This window comes from Vipera berus, assembly GCF_964194415.1.
Source record: "Vipera berus genome assembly, chromosome: 1".
Lineage (NCBI taxonomy): Eukaryota > Metazoa > Chordata > Lepidosauria > Squamata > Viperidae > Vipera > Vipera berus.
In genome coordinates this window covers 345,912,974-345,933,680 of record NC_138202.1, presented here as the reverse complement: position 1 = coordinate 345,933,680, position 20,707 = coordinate 345,912,974, and the positions used below count along the sequence as shown (strand labels likewise).

The window sequence follows — 20,707 nt, the reverse complement described above, 5'->3', positions numbered from 1 at the left end:
TTTCTGACTCATGGCATAATGCAAAATCACACCCTAGTACCTGCCACATGAAAAGGTTGCTGGCCTGCACCATGTCTCCTACCAATAAAAGCTCCTCAGTGCAAATCATAGACCTTTGTCCCTAAACAGAAAAAGGACAGCTTAAGGAAGCAATTAACAAGGAGATATTCCGCCTTCTACAAAATGTATCGCCAGAGATGACTGCCAACAGAAATGTGGGTCTGGCTTGGGAAACAGAGCAAGAGCTATCAAACAGCCCATTCCCTTTACAAAGTTCTGCTTGCTGTTAAGAAGAAAGCTAAAGAAAGCTTGTATGCTTACTTAATGTGGGAGGCTTAAATGCACTCGGGTGATATTATTCAACATCTCAAGAACCTCAGAAGAAATGTCCTCCAGGCACTTGCTGTTCCCTTTTTCCCAGACGTCCGTGCTATCCAGCATGCATACGCTACATTGAATCAGTTGCGCTACATGTAGTCAGTTGTGCTACAAGAAATCAGTTGTGGGAATCAACCAACTGCAGATCCATTTGGATGCTTCCAAGAACAATGGAAATTTTTTTTGGGCGCTCTCCTTTTATAAACAGGAAATGGGGATGCAAAAGAAAAAAGCGATGTCAGAGTAACAGCAATAGGACTTTGGGAACTTAACTTTTACACAGACATGTCAAGGGACAAATTCTAGTTTTTCTTTCCCAACATTTTAAAAAAAGAATGTTTTAAGCCAGAACAACAAATGCCCTGTAAGAAAGAAAGAGAGTGCTGACAATTTGAAAAATAGGTTATGTACTGTTACAGATTGCTCAGAACAAATTCAACATCTGCCTCTTTAATAGTGACTTCTAGATATTTTCTTTTAAACACGAAAGAGAGCTCCTCCTTTGCCAATGACTCAAGTGCTAAATTCGGCAGGTCTAGACAGGCTGAAATCTTTCTAAAAAGATGTTGAGTTTTCTGTTGTTTTCTTTTGTAAATCTTGTGGAATCTACTTTTTTTAAAAAAAAGAACTAGATGGAAGAACAAAATTAATTCACAATTTTAAAGCCACTATCACTTGTTATAAAAAAAAACCTCCCCAAACTCCCTTTATAAATTGCTTTTCTCTAGTCCTTTTGTAGGAAGCAAATAAAACAAACAAGAATTTTTTAAAAAAAAATTACACGCCCAGCATAATTAAGATTTTGGGAAGAGGGTCAGGGACCCATTTAAAATGAACAGAAAGTTTTCTAAATAACAGAAATAGCATTTACTATATTTTAAATCCGGAACATCCTCCAACATAGGCTACTTACTCAGAATTTTACATGATTTAACTGCATCACCAGAGTCAAATTTTACTTCAGAACTGCCAATAAAACTTTATCATCCGCAAGATTAAAAGCAGACTTCTATAAATCAGTCTCCTAAATGTTTAAGATGAATCAGAAGAGCAAATTCTCTTGACTTAACCATCATAAAAGTCACTGACTGCTACTTGTTGTTTCTATTTCTTCCACTACTTTTCTTTAGCATAAAAAAACATGTGTTAAGAAAGAAATAGCTGTGGTGGAAGTCAGCTCCCCAGAGAAGGAAATATTAAAAAAGGCAGAAAAATATATTTCCTAAAAAGATTTTGGAAAAACCAGGAAAGCATGCCCAGTTTTCTTAATAGCCCAGGTCTCCTCCCCCCAAGCAGAAAACCAGTTCCATAGACATGCAGATGTAAACCATCAGGAAGGTTGGAGCTAGAACATTAAGAAGATAAAGACCTGAAATCTACAGACCCCACCCAAAGTCTAAGACAGGACACAATAGGATTAACTCATCAGAATACCAGAAAGGCAGACTCAGGTCAAAAGTTCATGACACAGGAAATAGCCTCAAACAGGAACAGGAAGCAACTCCAAACAAAAGGATCCAGAGGGTATAAAAACCTACTCCCTACATGTGGTCAGCCCTTCTTTTCTGCCAGCCATTTTCCTGTCTGGTTCTCCTCTTCAATAAACTACAACCTTCTTCCCAAAGCAGTTGCCATGTTTATTCCAAGCTTGGATGAACCATAATGAAGACTTTTCTTCCAACAGCTGCAGACGCTGCATTTTAATTCATAGTGCAAAGAGCAAATGCAAATGTCCGAAATTGTACAGGGTTTCCTGCCTTAGCAGGGGGTTGGACTAGATGACCTCCAAGGTCCCTTCCAATTTATATTATTATTATTATTATTATTATTATTATTATTATTATTATTATTATTATTATTATTCCAATCAGGACTCCTCCTCCTCCTCCTCCTCCTCCTCCTCCTCCTCCTCCTCCTCCTCCTCTTCTTCTTCTTCTTCTTCTTCTTCTTCTTCTTCTTCTTCTTCTTCTTCTTCTTCTTCTTCTTCGCAAAGTATGGGTTGAAAAGGGGATAATTACTCTTAATTAATAAGTGATGATACCTTAATCCAAAAAGTATATAATATACTAAAAATAACTGAAGGGCAAAATAATTTACTAAAAAGTGAATTATCCTATATAAACAGCAAAATCCGTTTTCTTGGGTTCTAAAAGGTGTTAAATAATTTAAAAAGATTGGCTAGCTCAGCAAAGGAACGAATAAATACAGGCAGTCCTTGTTTAAACTACCCTAACTGCAATCTGAATGTCTATCACTATCATTAGATAAAACATTATGTGACCTCACTACTTTGTGAGGGCAGTTCCAGGAGTGCCAGGTGTGGTCGTCAGGTAAGGAACTCATGCTTCTCTTCCTCTTCAGCACTCGTCTCAGCTTCAACAGCTGGCAGTATTCTTGGTCACGGCTTCCCGGCTTTTTTCAATAAATATAATTTATCAGAGGTTTCTGCATTTTTTGTGAGATTGACTGTGTGGTTCAGTTCTGGCAGCAGTACAAAACTAGGCAGGAGTGTTTGGGCACTTGGGAGAAGACCTTTGATTTTATCGTGTCAGAAGACGTTTTTCGATCACCTTCTGAATCCTCTCTATATAATGGAATAGCCAGTCCCAAAATCAAGAGCAGGAGAAAATCTTCCCTTACTCCTCCTGATCAAGGAAAGACTGCCAAGAGAAGCTGCACTGCGACATCATCAGGAACAACTCACTGCTGGGAAGGCTTCCAGAGGTTACTTAAGAGGGGGAAAAAAGCTGGGAAACTTTTCTTTCAAGAACACCATTGCAGATTAACAATGTGCAGCTTCTAGTATCCTTCAGAAATTGCTTTTGTTGCAGATACAACTCGGTTCATCCAGAGTGTTGAACCCATCCTACGTTCATTCGATTTAAGGTTGACCGTAGAGTTCTCTTTTCTTAAATTGCTGTTTATGGCTTACTGTTAGCACATTTAGTCAGGTGTGAATATTTTTTAACAATCCCCTAATGGCAAAAGTGGGGCTTCAACTCATTATGGCTCTTGATCAATCAATCTTGTTGGCATTTGGAAATTAAGGAAATCAAGGATCAAGAGTGGATGGGAAACCACCAGAAAATTTCAGGTTGTGGGCTACCCACTGCAGTAGATAATAGAAAACCACTTCTGTTTCATCGCTAGGAAAACTGCATGATATATTCCAGAAGGGAAGTTTGACTGAAGAGTTTAGCCATCGACTTGGAAACGAGTCTGATGAAAAACCTAACTTCAACTTCTTGAAACAAGATGCTGAATAAGAGATAACAGTTTGCTTAAGGACTACAATAAACTATATGGAAAATTTGAACCATATCCTTATGTTTGTACATTTACTCATCAGAGATACACTTACTTAGTACAAGGAAATTCCAGTTCTAATCATCACAACTAAGATGATAAGAATATTGCTAGATCACAATGCAGTTTCATCTGGCTCACAATTTTAACTCCCACAGAGAGTAATCAGCTGATTCTGCCATCCTACAAGTTTTCTTCTTAGAATTTGCCAAAAATGAACAATTTCCTACACAGATTCCATGCCTTCAAAGAAATTCCATGAACCCTCAGAATAAACTCATCTGTTTTACTATGAGTTTGCACAACATTCCTACCTGTCACTGAATAAATTAGTCACCTAGGTTCATATAATAAATGGATTATAAACATGGAATCAATTGAACCAGACCCCACAAAATTAAATCAAGGTTAAAACTACCCAAACCTAGAATGTTGTGCAAAGGCATCTACTAGATTTTTAACTGATCTAGTTAGGCATTTTGTATGAACAAGTCATTTGTATATGTACTTTGGGGGTTCAGTGGAAAATCTACAGTAGCATACCTAAGAACTCAGAAAGAAATATTGTGCCCTTTCTTATGGGTCAATTTCACTAATATCATATTACTATTTTTAATTGCATAGTCAATTCATGCCATGTCTGCATAGTGCCTGATTAATTAATGACAATAACCCTGCACACATGGAGAAAATAATAATCATTTCCCCTCACCCTATCAATTGAATATGTACTAATTTAAAAAAAAAATCTGAAGACAACTATCTAGGACTATTCCAAACCTTCATTTCTCACAAATAGCATATTCAAAGCAGCTAATAAACAACAAATTAGTAATTCACAATTATTTACATATTCCAAAAAGATACAAAAACTGCAGGACACAAACTGTTCACATTAATTTATTTCAAGTGTAAAAGTGATAGGGATTTGTCTAATCCAGGGGCAGGCAACCTTGGCTCTTTTATGACTCATGGACGAATTCCTGAGCCAGCCATAAAAGATCCAAGGTTGCCTACCTCTGGTCTAATCTGATACCTCATATTGTCACTTATAATTTGGGTCCTGAAATCACCATTTCTATTGGTCTTCGTTCCATCCTTTTGTCCATGCTTTGTTCCATCCTGAAATATATCAGACTCAAAGAGGACCCTGAATGCTCCCTCAGAGGGAATTTATATATAGGGGGGGGGGGGGAAATGTACCATTAGACAAATTGTAGGCAAGTTTAACTGCAGCAAGAAATATTACAGCTTGCTGATAGCTGCCTACTTCTACAATACTTTAGCCGGGTGACTGCTAAGGAATTCTAGGAGTTGGAAGTCCACACGTATTAAAGTGGCCAAGGTTGAGAGAGATTCCTGCAGAGCACTCCCTTGTGCCATTAGTTAAAGTGATTTTCCTTGTTGAAGAGGGGGGGGTCCCTTTTGAAAAGAGAAGCATAAGTATTTAATTGTCAAAGCTTTATTTACACAATGCCTTGACAGTTTTCAAGTGTTCATGTTTCACTTTCTAATTCTGTATGAATTTTATATTGATCAATTTTATTTTGACTGAACATAAATTACCATCAGGAGCACATTTATTATTGGAGAAAAACCAGATCGAAAATGACAATTCAAGAAGGGACAAACACCAATTAAACATTGTAAATCTACTGCAAATCACATTCTGCTTGGTTGTCTACTCTTCCTGTGGAGACTAAAATACCTCACATTACAACTACTGCTATTTCCCTAATGCAAATTAATTTCCCAGCAGAGAGGGGGCAATTTCTCGATAATTAAAGGATGCAGTGGTATACCCCTCCTTTAAGAAGTCATCCCTGAGTCCAAGACTATTGATTAATCTGTTTCTGTCCAGTCTCCAACCTGACCTTCTGGAGAAGATGAGACAGATCCTTCAGTCACCATTCAAACCTGAAGCCCTCTCTAAGACCTTTGATGTTTGGAAGAAGAAAGAGATGGACTGTGGCATGTTACAATACAATAAAAAGGTAGGTGGGTATTTATTATTCAAATTGTTGGACTGCCAACTCCATATAGACTCATGGAGAATTGGTCTATTTCTGTTTTGGTGACATCAAGTTGGCCTTAACATTTGGTGACTGCATGGACAAATCCATGATATTTTCTTTGCAACATTTGTCACAAGCTGGCAAAGGGTTCCTCTCTGCCTACCCATCAAGCAGTAGCCATGAATCCAGGACAGGGATAGGCAATCTCGGCTCTTCTATGACTCATGGACTTCAACTCCCAGAATTCCTGAGTCAGCTATGAAGTCCATGAGTCATAAAAGAGCCGAGGTTGCCTACCCCTGATCCAGGAGGATACCTAAGTCAACGGACCTATTCTTTTACTGCTTCCGCATCAAGAGACAACATTGTAGTGGGCCAAAAGTTTATTAAAGGTAAGAATGAGGAAAGTTTCTAATCTCTATAGATAGAACCATCTGGGAGAAATGCCAGCCTGCGGGCATAGCTAATGCTTGAAACAAGACAAGTAGAAAACTAAATCATTGTCCCAGGTATTTCAAGACTTCCTCTCCCTAAAGGCATCATTGGCCTGCCTAGACGAGTGACCCATTTTTTAAAAATCACTTTTATACATGGGCATTCTTGCAAATCTTAGTGAAGTGAGCACAAAAAGACAAAATCAAGTCACCACACTATAGATTTATAAATTTCTTTACCTAGCTGGAGTCAAGACTACTAACTTATCTTCTACTATTCGGTTTTCTCAAACTGGTGCACTGAATAGAAAAGAGTGTCAGCAGATACGGTAATATGGTTTCAGCAATTCACAGGTATATATTTTTTCATAAAATCTCACTTCCATTTTACCAAAGTAGTGGAAGATCATTAGACCTAAGATCCAAATTAAGAATCTCCAGTGTGGACTCCCAACCCATTCAAGCATCTATCTCAGACTATGCTGGCAAACTGTTTAATGATAGTAGCACGATTTTCCAAGCTTTGTAGTGAAAAGAAAGAGTGTATTAAACATTCAACAGGCTCAATATACTGTATCAATTTTTGTTTTAAAGAGAACTGGAAATTTTACTCCCACTCATTCTAATGATGCTATGATATTGCCAACTTGCTTCCTGCAGTTTTCAGATTTGGGGTGGTGGTGGGGGAAATCAATCCTTTCACTGCAAAAAAATAAATTCTGATCCAAAAGCCTCTGATCTAACGTTTTGCCAAGATGCCTGGTCTTGAACACTGTATTCCTTTAGGGAAATGACATAATAAAAGGGCTAGATGAGGGGTCCCCAACCCCCAGGGCCGCAGCCCTCCACTGAGCTATGGCCTATTCAGAACCGGGCCACGCGAGAGGTGGGCCAGTGAACATGCATAGATCCACTTGTGCAAGAGGCGCTTCTGTTCTCTCTTGTGTGAGTGGAGCTGTGCGCATGCCAATCCACCACTCAAATGGCCCAGTTCCCCTCTTCCCCCACTCCACCAGCCAGGCCACCCAGCTGCAAAGGTTGGGGACTGCTGGGCTGGATTACAGGTGATGAGTAAATCCATTTCTCTGACTGAGATCTTGGAAAAACTCTGCCAGCGAAAAGAAATATTACCAGAGTTGTTGAACCAGTGGCCTTGCTAAATATACCATGCCTACGAACTGGGTCAAGAATTTCATAATGGCAAGAAGCAGAATGGAATAGAAGACTTCCTTTGCTTTATAATTTTAACAGTGTCTAATCAACCCCGCCTCTTCCTAATTTTTTTAACTTTTGAACCCAGATTTTATATTTTAATATTTTATTGTATGCTGTCCAGAGTCCCTCTCTAAGGCAGATGGGCAGTTCAAAAACGGAAAAATAAATGAAATCTTGTAGGAATTGTACATAGCATCCAACTTACTGCTATAAATAAAACAAATTATCCAGTAAACATGGACAGATGATGAGTATGTCCAGACTGTTATTATATACAATGTTATTATCATACTTTATTCAATATTTATTCATAGTTAACCAAAACATTTAGCTCTCATTAACTTTAGCTTTTGGCCATAAAAGGATTTCAGAAACTGGAAAAGACATCTTAACATCAATGTGTCAGAACTGCCCCAGCTAGGTCCCTAGGAAAGAAAGACCCTCAACTCCATTTGGTTGGAATGATAGGCTCTTTTACTAAGGATGAGTGGTTGCAGCAAAAACAAGGCTAGGTCTGAGTATTCCTGCACAACATTCCCCTGTTCGTGGCCCTCCCCACTGACCGGACTGTCAGTGTCCAATAGCATCCCAGTTTGATGTTTTGAGAACCACTTTGATTGTCTGGAACAGGTTTCACAAACTTTCCCAGGCCAGGAGTCCTTGAGGTGGCTGAATCTGGCCATTTATCATCTCTGGTTCCTATCAGTGTTTTCTCTCTTATTTGTTTTATTTTATTTTATCTTCCCCTTTATTTATTTATTTTATTTTATCTTCCCCTTACATCCTCCTTCTCCCCACCTGCACAGCTTCCCCAATTTCTTTTACCGCGCTCTGTTTTATGGCACATGCCAGCAAGCTTAGTGAAGCGTTGTGAAGATGGTAGAGCTGCCACAACATAAAATATAATGGTCAATATAAAAATAGTTGCAAAAATGGCAGCAGCTAACAAAATGTGCTTTTTTCTGCAGAGTTTGCCTTTTTCTATTAGGAAGCTAAAATTTGGGGAAATGTGAGCAACATGTTCATCTTACAAATTAATTTATTATGTCATTACGTAGCTCAACCCTGACAAGACTGAGTGGCTGTGCGTACCGGCATCTCGGGAAATTCAGATTATTCCACCTCTTACTATGTGGGGTGAGTTATTACCCCCCGTAGATAGGGCTCACAACTTGGGTGTCCTCCTAGATTCACAGCTCTCCTTAGAAGATCATATAGGAGCTGTGACTAAGGGGGCCTTCGCCCAGGTTCACCTAGTACGCCAGTTGCGGCCCTATCTGGACCGGGATGCCTTGCGTACAATCACTCATGCGCTCGTGACCTCTCGTTTAGACTACTGCAATGCTCTCTACATGGGACTGCCCTTGAGGACCACTCGGAGGCTTCAGCTGGTGCAGAATGCGGCCGCGCGAGTTGTGTTGGGGGTCTCCCGATACTCCCATGTTACACCTCTGCTCCGTGAGCTGCATTGGCTTCCAGTTGCCCTCCGGGTGATATTCAAGGTGCTGGTGATGACCTATAAAGCCCTACATGGCATGGGTCCGGATTACCTACAGCAGCACCTGCTGCCAGCGTCAACTTCCCTTCGTCCAGTGCGCCCCCACAGAGAGGGCCTCCTCAGGGTGCCACCGGTCAGAGAATGTCGACTGGTGACCCCCAGGGGGAGGGCGTTCTCTGTGGGCGCGCCAGACCTTTGGAACCGCTTACCGGTTGAGCTCCGGATGGCTCCCGACCTTCGCTCCTTCCGACGTGATCTAAAAACTTAATTATTTGAACAAGCTGGCCTGGTCTGATGGGTTTGGGGTTTTAACATTGATTTTAACTAATGTACTGCATCGGGCACAATTATTTAATGTTTTTTAACTTTTGTATCTTGTATTTTTGATATTTATTGCCCTTTACACCGCCCTGAGTCCTTCGGGAGAAGGGCAGTATAAAAATCAAATAAATCAAAAATCAAATCAAATCAAATCAAATTGCTCTTCATAACTCTAGGGTAGAATTACTGCAACCTAATTCCTACTACAGTTTCATTTACATTTTAAATCTCGCTTAAAACATAACCTATATTTAACATAAAGCATGTCAAAATTCCTGAGAATCACAATGTCCTTAAATTTGGAAGCCACCTTCCTTATCTTTAAATATTTGGGTACTGGGTTCTATTCCCTCAATGGGAGGAAGGAGATGGGTGGTTAGGAAATACAAAATATAAATAAATAAAATAAATGTTCGGTGCTGTAGGCTAGCAATAGCCGTCGCCAGGATCAGGCAGCTGCAAGTTTAGAAACAAATATAAACTGCTCCGTTTTGTCTGGAATAATGCCACCACGGCCAACTAAATCTGCCAATTAACCACTGACCTCCAATAAAAAACAGTATTTTGCCCACAAGGCACTTTTCCAAAAGCTTGGTGAAATCTGAAGTCAAATATGCTGCAGATGGAAAATATAAGCACCCAGCCTGCCCGCAGGCAGACTGATAGTCACCTAAGCAGGAGATTCTTTTTTCCCCTGGTTAATTGCTTATTGCAGTGTTTGTCAACCTCTGCCGCTTTAAGATATATGGACTTTAACTCCCAGAATTCCCCAGCCAACCATGAAATTCCATTCTTCACTTGAAGGATGTAAGAAAAACATTTTGTTCAGTATCTTCCTTCTTCTCAGTGATCCCAGCAGAAGGCTTACAAGCAAAGCATGAAAAAAAATAACATCCATGATAATTCTGTTGCATCTGTAGAGTATCACTTATATACAGTACAGCGTCAATCCCTCTGCTCCCAAATTACAAGCAAACCTTTGAGTAACCAAAACAATGCTTTTCACAGTCACCAAAACAATGCTTTTCACAGTCAGCAAACTTGGAGGAACTCTAAAATTAGTAGAAAGTGATTAGAAGCCACAATGGGAGACTAGCACTTTTCACTTGAGGTAATCTGATCCCAATAAGGATTTTGAAGCAACTTAAAAACTAAGGAATACTTATTGTTGAGATACAGCTAGAAACAGGATGGAGTGGGAGGAAGAATTGAAAAATTATGTAGCTAGAATTCTGCATAGCAACACTTTGCTGTGCATGCCAATGGTTTCATTTGTTTATATTTACTGTATAGCAACTAAATCTTCTAAAACTTAATCCTTAAATGATCAGGATAGCAGTGCCCTAATAGAAAGATGAGGATTCAGTAGGCTTACAAGAATCCTGAAGTTTGCAAAAGTACAAAAAGGAAATTAGCAATTCTGAGTAGTAGGGAGAAGACACGGTAATTGAGTAATACCCCTTTATAATGCCTTGGTAAGTTAAAATAAGGTAAAGGTAAAGGTTCCCCCACACATGCGTGCTAGTCGTTTCCGACTCTAGGGGCCGGTGCTCATCTCCGTTTCAAAGCCGAAGAGCCAGCGCTTGTCCGTGGACGTCTCCGTGGTCATGTGGCCGGCATGACTAGACGCCAAAGGCGCACGGAACGCTGTTACCTTCCCACCGGAGTGGTCCCTATTTTTCTACTTGCATTTTTATGTGCTTTCGAACTGCTAGGTTGGCAGAAGCTGGGACGAGTAACAGGCGCTCACTCTGTTATGCGGCACTCGGGATTCGACCCGCCAAACTGCCGCCCTTCTGATCGACAAGCTCAGGTATTTTAACTTACCTGGAATATTGCATCCAGTTTTGGTTACCACGATATAAAAATGATGTTGAGACTCTAGAAAGAGTACAGAGAAAAGCAACAAAGATGCTTAGGGGACTGGAGGCTAAAACATACGAAAAATAGTTGCAGGAATTGGGTATGTCTAGTCTAGTTTAATGAAAAGAAGGACTAGCAATAGCAATAGCACTTAGACTTAGGCTTTACAGCCCTCTCTCTCTAAGCAGTTTAAAGAGTCAGCATATGGCCTCCAACAATCTGGGTCCTCAGTTTACCGACCTCAGAAGGATGGAAGGCTGAATCAACCTTGAGCCAGTAAGAATTGAATTGCCGAACTGCTGGCAGCCAGCAGTCGGCAGAGGTAGCCTGAAGTATTGCATTCTAACCACTGTGCCATCACGGCTCATAAGGGGGTGACTAGGGGTGACATGCTAGCAGGGCTCCAATATTTGAGGGGCTGCCCAAAAGAAGAGGGGGTCAACCTATTCTCCAAAGCACCTTCAGGCAGGACAAGAAGCAATGGATGGAAACTAATCAAGGAGAGAACTAACCTAGAACTAAGGAGAAAATTCCTGACAATCAGAACAATTAATCAGAGGAACGACTTGCCTCCAAAAGTTGGAGGTTTTTAAAAAGACATTGGACTATTATTTGTCTGAATGGTATAAGGCAGGGGTATTCAAACTTGGCCCTTTTATGACTTGTGGACTTCAACTCCCAGAATTCCTCAGCCAGGCATGCTGGCTGAGGAATTCTGGGAGTTGAACTCCACAAGTCATAAAAGGGCCAAGTTTGAAGACCCCTGGTATAAGGTTTCCTGCTTGAGCAGGGGATTGGACTAGAAGACCTCCAAGGTCCCCTCAAACTCTGTTACTATATTCTGTTATTTTGAGTAACCTGGAAAGGGCTTGCTGGCTGCTCTAATAACAATTTCATTGTCCAATTCACAAAACACACTAAGCCATAAAATGGTGGGTTTATTTTGCGTTTAGCGTGTAGTGCAAATAGTGCTGAAGCCCATGCTTTTAAGTTTCAGATTTCAGCTCAAGATTTATTTAAGTTTTTATAAAAATTCTGGGCTTTTAAATAAGTTGTAGTTACAGTTCATTAATCACACTAGTAATAAAAACTTTCCGTCATGAATACCCAGCTACTATATGGAAAGAGAATCTGCTACTAGCATATTTGTTCAACATCTGGAGAAGCTATAACTATGACAGGCAAAATGGTTTATCTGTAATGCCTTGTATTTTTATGATAATTTTTTCTAGGTTTTCTTCTTCTTCTATGAAATTCTGAGCCAATACTCAAGGATCATGATGGGATTTAATACAATAACACTGAGAAGTACCACTATGCTAGAACAGTAGATTTAAACTGGGTTATTTAAAAATCTTCACTCAACAATGAAAAGCCAGGACCAGTAATTGTAAACAATTATGTTCTAAATACACAAAAAACAGCTCTGAAAATCATGATTTTGGGATAGTTTAAAGATGCAAGAGAAGGAAATATTTACTTTTTACAAAATTCTTCATAATTAGCTGCGGTATGTATAAATGTATGTAATGCAATAAGAGTCAAATTGGTACGGTGTTTAATGCATCAAGTTTAAGGCGGGACTAGGAGTTCTAGTCCCGCCTTACACATGAAGCCAACTGAGTGACCTTGGGCCAGTCATTCTCTCACAGCCCTAGATAAAAGACAATGGCAAGCTACTTCTGAAAAACCTTGCCAAGAAAACTGCAGAGACCTGTCCAAGCAGTCACCAGGATTCAACATAATATAGATTTGGGGTTCTATAGTGTTTTGGAATCTTTTTTTTAAAATTGTAAACCGTTTTGGAAGTTATTTAGTGAAAGTGAAAAATGGCATATAACCCTCCCTATTTTTAGAAATACTTTCAAATTAAATAATAGATTGCAATTATTATCCCATGCACTCTCATGTTCTGGATCAGTGATTTTATTTATATCCCGTTTTTATTTTTATATATTTATATTTTTAAGGATGTAAACATACACATACACAATACTCCAGAGGCCTAGTGTGCCATGAAAAATAGCATGGCATGTCACTTGATTTCTTCATCCATTAGCATTCTAGGTATATGCAACCTCTGAAAGAATGAGCAAGGTTGGATCTGGTCCGTCTGTGGACAGCACACATCTCAGAGGAACCCAAAATAATCCCCAGTCCAATATCTTGTTTAAAAAAAGGGAAATCAAATTTAAACATAAATGGAAATATTCTCATTTACTATAACTCTTGCTGATCAAAGGGTAGGTACGCCTTTATATAAAGCCTGCCAGACTTCATGATTACAGAGTAAATCCTGTAGTAGCAGAAAATCCTTTCTTAGCATAAAACCAGTTTATTGGAGCAAATGTGTCATTTCTGATATTCTTCCTATGATCCTTAGTGATTGCCACAGACTCATACAGTACATCACAATGTAGAAAGAGATCTTGGAGACAATTAGTGCAGGTTCGCATCCCACCAGGCCAGGGGTCTTCAAACTCGGCCCTTTTATGACTCATGGACTTCAACTCCCAGAATCCCTCAGCCAGCGTGCCTGGATGAGGAATTCTGGGAGTTGAAGTCCATGAGTCATAAAAGGGCCGAGTTTGAAGACCCCTGCACCAGGCTCAAGGTTGACTCAGCCTTCCATCCTTCCGAGGTAGGTAAAATGAGGACCCAGATTGTTGGGGGCAATTAAGCTGACTTTGTAATAATGCCGCTTGGGGGGGGGGCAAAAGCCCTAATAAGCAGGCATATACATAGAATGAAGGCTATTGCTAAGCACATTGGTTTGTGCTTAAATTGTAAGCCGCCCTGAGTCTTCGGAGAAGGGTGGGATATAAATGGGATTAAAATAAAAATAAAATAAATACACTTCAGGAATACTAAATAGCACAATGCTAATTGCATCTGCTCAGAAGTATGTTCCATGAACTTTAAAGTGACTTAGTTCCACCCCCCCAAAAAAAGATATTCTATAAGATTTTATAAGCAAGTATAATGAGCAAGGTTTTACACCTGGGCACAAAAACCCAAAGACATTAAGTACAGATTAGGCAAAACCTGGCTCAAAAACAGTTAACTGTGAGAGGGACCTTAGATTCCTACCGGTAGTGGATGATCACTTAAGCAGGAGACAGCAGTTTGCAGCAGCAATCAAAAAAGCTAATGCAATCCTTAGTTGTATAAACAGAGGCACAGAATCAAAATCACATGAAATATTAGTATCGCTTCGTAAAGTCTTAGCAAGGCCACACCTGGTCTACTGCATCCAGTTTTAGTCCCCACACTACAAAAAAGATGTTGAAACTTTGGAAAAAGTGCAAAGAGACGCCTGAAGACTAAAACACATGAAAAATGGTTGCAGGATTTGGGTTTGGCTAGTCTAGAGAAAAGAACAGGGGTCTTCAATCTCGGCCCTTTTATGATTCATGGACTTCAACTCCCAGAATTCCTCAGCTAGCATGCCTGGCTGAGGAATTCTGGGAGTTGAAGTCCACAAGTCATAAAAGGGCCAAGTTTGAAGACCCCTGGAAAAGAAGGACTAGCGGGGACATGATAGCAGTATTCCAGTATTAGAGAGACTGCCACAAAGAGGATGGGATCAGTTTATTTTCCAAAGCATCAGAGGACAGGACAACAAACAATAGATGGAAACTAATCAGAGAGAGAAGCAACCTGGAATTAAGGAGGAACTTCCTAACAGTGAAGACAATTAAGCAGTGGAACAGCTTAATTTCAGAGGTTGTGGATGCTTATCAGTGGGGGGGGGGGGTTAAGAAGAGACTGGGCAGTGGTATAGGTTCTCCTGCTTGAGCAGGGGCTGGACTAGAACGGAAGTTCTAGTTCTAAAACATAATTATTTATTATTATTATTTTATTTATTAAATTTTTATACCGCCCTTCTCCCGAAGGACTCAGGGCGGTGTACAGGGCAATAAATATCAAAAAGAGTTAAAAAGAATTAAATAATTATTCCCAATATAATACAATATAGGGACTGGTTGCTGGAATTGGGTATGTGTAGTTTAATGAAGAGAAGGGTGAGGCGTGACATGATAGCAGTGTTCCAATATCTCAGGGGCTACCACAAAGAAGAGGGAGTCAAGCTATTCTCCAAAGCGCCTGAAGGCAGGAGAAGAAGTAATGGATGGAAACTAGTCAAGGAGAGAAGCAACCTAGAACTAAGGAGAAACTTCCTGACAGTTAGAACAATTAACCAGTGGAACAACCTGCCTCCAGAAGTGGTGAATGCAACACTGGAAGTTTTCAAGAAGAGACTGGACAGCCATTTGTCTGAAATGGTATAGGGTTTCCTGCCTTAGCAGGGGGTTGGACTAGATGACCTCCAAGGTCCCTTCCAACTTATATTATTATTATTATTATTATTATTATTATTATTATTATTATTATTATTATTATTATTATTATTATTATTATTATTATTGTACCCAACCTTTTGGGCCCCGGGGACCGGTTCCGTGGAGAGAGGTTTTTCCATGGACTGGAGGGGATGTGGTTTCATGTACTGCCTGCATCCCGCAGATGGGGTTTGCTTGTTTGTGCAGCCCAGTTGCTAGCATGCTGCGGCCAGTCCATGGACGGGAGTTGAGGACCCCTAGACTAGAAGATCTCTAAGGTCCCTTCCAACTCTGTTACTCTGTTCTGTTAAATCAGGCTATAAATGCTTTATAATGCAACTCAAATATCTGACGTAAGTCAAAACAGGCTGTACTTAATTTGTTCCCTTCATCTTGCCTAACCAGGCTTCTATGGGTCTGTGGAACAAAGAAAAACAGTGAGTAAATTGAGTATGGGGTTTTGATTGTGATTTTTAAAAACTGTCAGCATATGTTCCTATCATTTTGAGGCTAAAGCAAACAAAGGTTTTTTTTTAATAAACTCCAAAATAGGTTAACTTTAAAAAGGTAGAAAAACATTTCAAATTCTTCAAAGTGTGTCACTCACAGATCAGGGTTTGCAATAAGGGCCTTCACAGCAAGCTGCCACAGTCCTGATGCCTTTATTATTTTATTTTTAACTTAAAAGGAAAGCATATGGTCCCTCATTAAAAAAGGCAAAGAGGTTTTCTTGCAATAACAAGATGAATAATTAAACCCACCGACACACCAAGCTCACATTTTAAAAGTGATCAAGGGGCCATGCTAGGAAATCCATAAAGGGAAACAACCATAACATGGTAATTCAAAATATGGCCTTCTTAGAGCCATGACCAGGGGAAATGAGGTTAGCTCTCAAGTTGTGCACTTTTAGAGAATAACTTAAAAACAGCCTTGTTCACCCCAACTTTCAGGATGACATTGGCCCATGGGGTTTAATATCTGTTGGTATATCCTTGACTTACAACCATAATTGAGCCCAAAATTTCTGTTGTTAAGTTAGACATTTGTTAAGTGAGTTTTGCCCCATTTTACGACATTTCTTGCCACAGTTGTTAAGTGAATCACAGCAGTTGAAAAGTTAGTAACATGGTGGTTAAATGAATTTGGCTTCCCCGATTGACTTTGCTTGTCAAAAGGTTGGAAAAGGTGATCACATGACCTTGGGACACAGCAACGGTCATAAGTATGAGTGCAGTGCCAAGCATCTGAATTTTGATCACGTGATCATGGGGCTGCTATAAAGGTTGTGTGAACAATGGTCATGTCCCTTTTTTTAGTACCGTTGTAACTTTGAATGGTCACTAAATGAACTGTTGTAAGTTCAAGAACTACCTGTACTCTGCAGGTCCTTTTTACAATAGAGGCCAGAACAAAAATATACCCATGCTGTATTTTGCGTGAGTTTTGCAACACCCGGGGCAAAAAGTATGTCCAACACAGCCCCACTTTTATTGAAGCAAAAGTTCAAGGGCAACTCAGCCTTGTTCAAGTGACTGCACTGTAATTGTCCAGGTATAGGTATTCCTCGACTTAATTGGAAGCAGAATTCCCATTAAGCAAGGTGGTTGTTAAGCGAGTTGTGCCCAATTTTATTATGTTTTGTGCCACGGTTGTTGAGCCAATCACTGCAGTTGTTACATGATTCATGCAGTCATTTAAGTGAATCTGGCCTCGCCAATTGACATTGCTTATCAGAAATCAGCTAGGAAGGTTGCAAATGGCAATCATGTGACTCCGGGGTGCTGCAACCTGAGACACTGGTCGCCAAGCACTCAAATTTTGATCACAGACTTTGGGGATGCTATAACACAGGGGCCTTCAAACTTGGCCCTTTTATGACTGGCTGAGGAATTCTGGGAGTTGAAGTCCACAAGTCATAAAAGGGCCAAATTTCTCGCTGCTTGAGAATCATGTATGCCCAATATTGGAAAATGAAAAGTTACCAACTGAAGAAGTATTAAGAAAACATTGGATTGTGCAGAAATGGATAGATTAACTTTAGATTAAAGAGAAAGAATTTTCAGTTTACTATAGAACTTGGAATAAATTTTATCAATGGCTAGATAAGCGAGTTAGAGAGAAAGGAATGTGATATGCAATTTTGAATTTATTTGAGTAAGAAAAATATTATACATTGAAAACTTAGTATTGTTTATGATAATCTATTATACCTATCATTGTTATCAATTATTAGCTTTATTACTTTTATTTATATATATTTACCCAGACAATATGCTGTTTGCCAAATATCGAATGTTATTGGGGGAAAACCCAACCCTCACCCCCAACCTTTCCTGTACCCTAACCCTAATTCCCATCCCCTTATCCCCCTCCTTAACCCTATAAAAACTAATATTTTTTTTCAAAAAATAAAATAAAAGGGCCAAGTTTGAAGAATCCTGCTATAATAGTTCAAGTGCAAGGACTGGTTGTAAGTCGCTTTTTCAGTGCCATTGCTAAACTAATGGTTGTAGAACTACCTGTATGAGGTGCTTTCCAGATTCCTAGCAATAGCAAGAAAGCATTCTGCCTATGCTCAGAGGGTTGTCATATCTTCTACTTGTGGCTTAAAACCAGCTAGGAAAGTTCAGTCCCATCCCAAATATGACTGAACTATGACTAAATGTCACCCCTCAGCTCTCCCATCCCTCTGTTACTGCAAATATTTATTTACAAGCATCCTTAACCAATGTGTCATCTTACAAACACAAAGTACCACTCAGTACCTGTGAGTAAGGTACTCACAGGCAAGATGGGGAAGAGGTCCCACTATTATTTTCATTCCTTTTTTTAAAAAAAATGCATTCCTGTATTCTTACCCTTCTCCTCTCAGAAGAAATTTAACTATTAAATCTCCCTCTTCAAAGCTTTTATATCAGAGTGCATTTGCGGAAGAATGCTAAAGCCATCTTCCCTGCTCCACTCCCATCTACACAAACATACCCCATCACAAAGTATGTCAGATAACACACCAAGCACACACCAGCTGGTGGTTAAAGGAGGTGTGTGCTCACTCACTCGCAAAAGGTTGTGCACAGAATCCTCCCCCCCACCTCAAATCTTTCTGACTCAAAACCTGGCCTTGGCCCCACAGAAATTGCAGCCAGCTGCTGACCACATGATATCCTCTTCCTCACCCCATGCTCAGAAGTGGGCTGGGTTGCTGGTTGACTCTTAATTTAATCATGGCCAAGTGTCATCTCCACCACCACCACCACCACACCTCACACACAAGGATGCACACAATTGGGGGGAGAGGGGAGGACAGCCACTAAACTCTCTAGTGGGGGCACCCCCAGTCCCACCCATCCCCTTCTTTCCCCAGAAAGCCGGTGACTCTTCCCCCCACCCCCAACATGCAGCCCATCCATGACATTTGCTGAAAGGGGAAGGGGCGGAGGCCCACCCAAACTGTGAAGCCCAGAACCCAATAATCATCCTTTCCCTCCCCCTCATTTTGAGACTCCTCTTAGCAATTCTTGCACCTTTCCATGCCCCCCTCATCCGCCCCCTCCTTTGTTGCTGGATGCCTCCCCCCTCCGCCATCCCCTCCCTACTGCAAGAGAGAGAGAGAGAGAGAGAGAGAGAGAGAGAGAGAGAGAGAGAGAGAGAGAGAGAGAGAGAGAGATGCAGATGCCTCCTGCTCTTGGCTTACCTCCTTCCTTTCACCCGGCCAGTCTTGGGAGGGGAAACCGGTTCGAAGCTGGTCTCTCTCTCTCTCTGTTCTGTTCTGTTCCCGGCCTGACTTTAGGCCATGACCCGAAGCGCCCGGCTCTCTTAACAGAACGGAGGCCGGCAGCAGCGTTGATCCGTGGAAGGCGCGCCGGCCCCTGCCACTCCCTTCGGATGCAAAAGGAGCGGCATTCGCCAAGGCAGTGGGAGCAGCGGGCAGGGAAGAAGATGCAGGGATGCCGCGAACGAGGATGCTGTGGCTGCCAAGAGCGGCGCCGCGCCGCGCCGTCCGTCCGTCCGTCAGGGCGAGCTTCGCTTGGCGACGAGGTTCCACCGGGAAAGAGAAAGAGGGGAGATCCGGCAGGCACTCGCCGGTCCCGCTGCTGCTGCTGTTGCTGCTGCTGTTTGCAAAGAGCAGCGCCTTCGCCGCCCCGGCCTCCCCGGCGCTTTCTGCTACAGCCTTTGCCCGGAACAAAAGGGGAAGGAGCCGCGCGGGCCCGTGGAGAGGAGAGGGGAGGGGAGGGGCATTCCAGCTGTTTGCATTGAGGCTCGTTCTCCCAACGTTGTCAGCTTTGTCTCTTGGGTTCTCAGGCCCCGGCGCTGCAGCGGAAATTAGGCGGGAGGGCGGGAATCCTTCCTTCCTCCATTCATTCATTCATGCATGCATGCATGCAAGGGAGGGTGTGTTCCCACAACGGATTTAACTCGGGTAGATAAAGAGCCGTCAAGGGAAAGGCAAATTGCGCTCTTCGCCCCCCAACCCCTTTCAACGGCTTTCAGAATCCCTTTAAACTGCTGGTGGTTTCTGAAGGTCGCCGATGCGGTTTCTTGCTGTTTAGAACGGTGGGACGTATGAAAAGTGTAAAATGCTATCACGAATTAACAAAACAAAGCGACAAATCGTGTGGCAGAGTCATTCACAGAACGCATTTATCTTGATTAGTCTTTTCCGGGCTTACCGTAGAGTGCTGTGCAAACCTATTTTCTTGATGTACAGTGTTGATCGGTATATTATGCAAATCCGGAATATGTGTTAATTCAGAAAGCAGCTTAAGTGTGAATCGGGCGTAGCGTGTGTCCCTTAACAAGTTGCAAGCCTCTTCGTTTTAATTGCTATCAAATTCTGAGAAATGCTTAAAGGCAAAGATGCCTTTGAGTTAAGTTGGCCGTTGTTTGAGTCGGCAGGTGCAGCCATGTTACTAGCTTACAGTGCGCTGCTTGTCTTCCAAGATGTTTTTCAACTTCGGAGGCTTACTAGCAACCTGCTTGTCTTTGGATGCCTCCCATCCAAGTACTAACCAGACCTGACCCTGCTTAGCTTATGCACACAGAGAAAGTCAGCCAGGTGCGTTTACCTTCTGAGACAAAAGGAAGGTTATAAGAAGAAAAATGATGCACAGCGGCAAAAATGCAGTGGAAGAAAAAAGAATATGAAAATAAATAAAAATGACAGCAAGAACACACATGCTCTGAGTAAGAACAAATATATAATACACAAACTGGTGTATTTCAATAATAATAGAAAAATATAACATAGTAAAAATATTTACCATATTGGACGCTCTTCTGATTGATCATGTTTTGTGGAATCACATTTAAATGCATTATTTTCTTGTATCT

The 20,707-nt window shown here is 41.1% G+C and overlaps 1 protein-coding gene across 5 annotated transcripts in view; it reads right to left on the bottom strand.

Annotated features, from left to right (window-relative positions):
- The window catches only part of CLIP2 (CAP-Gly domain containing linker protein 2), a 96,997-nt gene that overhangs the window by 69,892 nt on the left and 6,398 nt on the right, over positions 1-20,707 (bottom strand). For 3 of the 5 annotated variants that reach the window (XM_081324836.1, XM_081324834.1, XM_081324838.1), the window contains exon 1: positions 19,071-19,533. The exons of 1 other annotated variant lie outside the window; for it this stretch is intronic. The gene's annotated coding sequence lies outside the window, so the exon portion shown is untranslated. Of the gene's footprint in view, positions 1-19,070; positions 19,534-20,707 lie in introns of those variants that run through there. One more of the 5 variants, XM_081324837.1, reaches the window with a different exon arrangement.